This window comes from Ruditapes philippinarum, unplaced genomic scaffold, assembly GCF_026571515.1.
Source record: "Ruditapes philippinarum isolate M1 unplaced genomic scaffold, ASM2657151v2 ctg5645_1_1_1_1, whole genome shotgun sequence".
NCBI classification, from domain to species: domain Eukaryota; kingdom Metazoa; phylum Mollusca; class Bivalvia; order Venerida; family Veneridae; genus Ruditapes; species Ruditapes philippinarum.
In genome coordinates this window covers 20,885-26,105 of record NW_026853584.1, presented here as the reverse complement: position 1 = coordinate 26,105, position 5,221 = coordinate 20,885, and positions in this window count along the sequence as shown.

Here is a 5,221-nt window from a genome sequence, read left to right as displayed (position 1 = left end):
GACTAGTTTTATGGAAATAGATTAATATTAATATATCATCATTAAATGGAGTGCTCGAGGACTTATTGACAAGTTCTTAAAGTCCACGAACATTTGTGTCACATAACAATTACTGAGTAGAATAAATTTATAATCAGCGAGAGTTGCGAAACAGCCGAAAATGAATAACAATTAGCTAAAATAAATAGTGTCATAAACTCTGACATTTAATCATATAGTCTATTTTTGCCATGATTGAGCTGTCCATTGAACTTTCAAGTATAGTCTTCATTCGGTATGTTTCGCGATATAAATGCATATTTTGATATATTTTAGGGAACATTGAGATTGCGATTGTTTTCGTTGTTTAAAAATAATGATAATAAAAAATCATTGGAAACTGTAGTTTTTCATTAAAATAATTAAAAGTAGTTTTGATTGAAATGCAAGATTTAAAACAATGTAGTAATTATACTATAGCATTATTCATATATTTTTTTGAAACTGCAATATCTTTTTACGGCACCTGAACTTACAACTTACAAATATTTCAGTAAAACCTTGTGTTGTGCATGTCTTTTTGAAACATCTTAAACATGTTTCGAATCCTCTAAATTGTCACTAATCAGTGTGATATACGTACCCCAGACTTCATTTTAATTGAGTGAGAGAATGAGTGAGTGTTAAATATACTATAAACTAAAAATATAAAAAAATAGAGTAAAAAATAAAAGCCAGCTACATCATTCTATAAGTCACATTTAAAATTCATGTAGCTTATAAATATCGAGTTCTCAATGATCGAGCACATTAGCAATACATGTTAATTTTTAATACAGAGGCGACGTATGCAATATAATTTTATTATACATTTAGGTTAGGCAAACAAATATAAGTATTTTGTAAGATTAGGTATATATTCCTACGAACGAAATTAACTTTCCCTGTGCATTTAAGCTATAACAATATCTTTTTCCGGGTTTAATTTTCATTCAATAATAAGATCATTATATCCTTTATATTGTGATATATATTAAAATGGCATAAACAATATATCAAATATTGTATTACCATACAATGTGCATACTTCGAGGGATCGAATTTCATTTTCTATTTATTTCTGATTGCAAAACATATAATTATTTTCTCTTATTTATTTGTTTGCCGATTAACTGTAACGATTTAATCCTAAATTGCAACTGTATTGGCATTGAACGTTCATACTTTTCTTAACTGATAAACAGAAAGAAAACAAAATTATCTAAAGTTTGGGTTGACTCGATTGCATGTTCGTAATTCTGGGCAATTTTGTAACCCTCTGCATTGTTCGGTGTACAGAGTCAGTATTTTTCATTTGCTTTTATAATCTTATTTCACTAGTTAGTTTGGCAAATATGTCATAGTTTCCATCTTCTGAAGTTATTCGGCAGCCTTCAGATATCCCCATTTGTAACTTGTCTTACTGCTCTATTTTGATTTTATTTAAGTGTAGTCTGTTATAGATCAATTAAAATCTGTGTATGATGAATGCCTTGCTAACCTTAGCGTTCTTATATTAAGTGTTTTAAATGTTTTTCATAAACATGGAGCATCAATACTAAAATCAAATGCTAAATCGCGCGCAATAACTACCAAATCAAGTTGACTGGATAAAACTCGATGACCGATTAAATCAAAACAACATAGATGAGAAAATCGGCACGATCATTTTATATCCTAATTTATTGCCGTCATGGCTCTAACTCCTTTATATATGTTTGACGAATGTTATCTCTCAGGGTTTAATCAACACATTATTTATTGAATATTATTAATTTGTTCTACACAACGAACGTTGGGTGATTCTGATTATTTAATGACGTTTTGGCCGACTGTCAATAAGTTCTCTTGTCAATGTCTTCTCATAATGTAATGAAGATATTTGTGTATCAGGAGTAAAACAAGGAAACTTATCTTTATCACGAAATAAGACTGTATTTTCAACTGTTTAACGTTTGCCCGGCACGCTTTTATGATGTGCATAAAAAGCTTGGGATTGAAACCATTTCCTTATAAATGAAGCAAATATATTACCGAATTTATACCAATAAACTAAATTAATTTTGTGAATGACTTCGTTGAGATTTGCGCAAACACACAAGTATAGTTTTTATTTTTACTTTGATTATAAACTTATAAATGGAATATTGTGGAATATCTATAAAATAAAATGCATATTTTTATTTTCCGTATTTTCACTGTTAAAAATATTTTTTCTTTACTGCAGTGAAGCATACATGTATTTTTCGTATTTTTACTGGTATCTTGCCGTATTACTTTCTTCTACATGTATTTCATATCAACCATATAATTAGGAAGTATTTCTAAAAAAGATACTCGACCGAATTGATGACATGTCCGGGATCCACGCTTGACAGCGAAAGCTGATTTTATAACCTTAACCCGCAGATGACATGCACACACATACACACACACACACACGCACACCAAGGCACACACACACGCACACACGCACGCACGCACACACGCACACACTTTGTTCATGATATATAAGTTTAATTTCATTCAACATTTTGATAGTACTCTTAAACACGAAAGTACAAAGCTATACACTTGAAAGTACTGAGATAAAAACGGCAACACGAAGCCATGATGGACGAAACGTAAATGCCGAGGAAAAGATTGAACCTCCATGATTGTTCGGCTACAATAATTTCTTCTTATTCGGAAATTAGAGCAACAAAGTTATCATTGAAGTACTAAATCTAAAAACCTCTCACAAATTTAAGTTTTGTTTTTGCTTTCCAATTTACAAGAAAATGATGTAGTTTGTATATACAACATGCATATGTAAATTAATTTAAGTGCGAACAGAAACATTATACTCTGCAGTATTCACAAAATGTTTCAGTCGTATTCTGTTAGACAATGACAGAAAAAACGATGCTGATTACAGAATGGTGTCAAATTGTTTTCAACGTTGATTAATTTTGAATATACTACAGTTATACAGAAGCTTAACCGATGTAAAACAAACTAGACTTTATGTTTTGAATGATAATTGCAGGGAGATGACTGATGGAAGACGTAAAACTGAAGTTTCCGTTCTTGTTTTGTTTTAGTTTTTCGTATTCGTTGTTTACACAACGTTTCAAATGAAAAGTTATTTTAAAAGATATTTTGGCAATGTCATGTAACAGTGAGAAAAGGAAAGAGTAGAAAATAGTTTAAAATTCAAAGATTGACGTTGACTATCCCTAGCAAAGTAAACATTTTTTATTTTATAATGCTTCAAAAAGGAATAGGCCATTAACGATCATTTAGAGGAAGACGCATTGTTTTTTATAGGAATCTTTGCCGCTTTTTATGGAATCGGACGTACGTGTCACATTGAAGGCATATGAAAATCGCCGTATAAACACATCTGTAGATGTTTTATGTTTTGAAAATAAAATATTTTGTCAATACAAAATTCTGAATGTTGAGTTATGCTTACTTTGTCGCTAGGGATGGGAACAGTAAATTGCATTACTTCGAAGTTTACAGTATTCATCATTTAAGGAATTCTGAAATTTTAGGAAAATGTTTTTAGATAATGTTAAAATTAACAAAGCAAAAACAATAAACATTTGGAAATCCGTGTTAAATTGTCTCAAATTTTATAGAATTACTTTATAACATAACCAGAGAGACATGGTTTATTGACTTCATGAATGAAAGTAAACGATATTCCGCAAAAATGAATGAAAGATCTTTTCATGTTGCTAATCCAATAAAAATAATATTCACTTGTGAACTTCAACCTTTGTTTTGTATTAATGGACCCATGGCCACTCTGTCAAAAGTATTTTAGTCTTTCATTGAAACAAGCATATTACCTCTATTCGTGTGTATAATTTTAAATTAGTTAAGCAGATAAGAAATAAAATTCAAACCACAGACTTTCATAGTAGCTATTTAAAGTCCAAAATATACAAGCGTGTTGTCTATAAACATGAAACGTCTTCGGTAAGTATTTTCGTAAATCAATTTAAACAGAAACATTTTTCCTAGTTCATTTCAACATAGAATGCAAAAGACAATTAAAGCAATTCAAGTTTAATGGGACATTTGTTCTATTGAAACGTTTAATATTGAAAGCGTAGATATTTCCTTTGTTTTTAAGATTAAAAGTTTCAGTTGGCATTAGTTTTAATACCATAGTAGCTTCAACATGCAAATAGTCGAGGCATGTAGGGAAATGTAGGCAAAAGCACCCAATATATAATAAAAAAACTTATATCATTTCATTTTAAGTTGAAAATATTTCGTTTTGAAATATAAACACCGAAATAAATACTCCCTAAAGAATGTACAAAACGACAAAATTGAAAATGTTGCTGGCTCATGAGACATGTCATGTCAGACAAGTCATAAGGCATATCATGATTAAATAAAGGAAAACTTGATGAGGTGCATTGTTTGCATTGTTTGTGTACAGTATACAAGTTGTTACTATTACTGCCAAATTGCGTTTTCATCACATGTTAAAAATGTTTGATTTACGCCTGATTTTACCAATTTCTCCAAACGTAGACGAATACTTTGTTATAAACGACCTAGTGTAGTACAGTATTGTCAGGAATAACGATACAGTCAAAGCAAATTTATTAGAATCTAGTATGCATATAAGGAAACCAAAACTTGTTTAATATATAAATGCTGCAGTCAAGACGCAATGACTTTTCTCTTAATTTCATTCATTAAAGTGTTGTATACCATAAATGAACAATCTTGCTCCCCCGCGTTTATTCTTACATTATATAATTCTGAGAGTTCACGCTACATAAGGTCCAAATTTATTAAACATTTTATCTTCGTTCAACTTGAATCTTACAATTCGAAAAAGTGTACTTAAAGTTTACCATTAACATTGTTTTTGTCTGCCCTGGTTTCTAGATATCCGTAAATATTTGAATTATTGACCTTAATCCTGTCATTTAATGTGGATATCAAAAACAAGAAAAGATAAAACTGTCAAGCAAAGATTAAGTCAATTGGATATTAAGCTTAATTAATTTGACTAACAAATAATGCTCTCGGATGCTATCTCTCCTTATTGATATTGGATGTAGTATCACTGTTTATAAATAATCAATATTGTTCTTTACTTGTGGATTTCTTTATGAATTGAAGTCTTGAGTTATGTTGTTTTGTTTGTTTAAAGTTTTATTTGCAGTATTTTTATCATGTTCGAATTCAT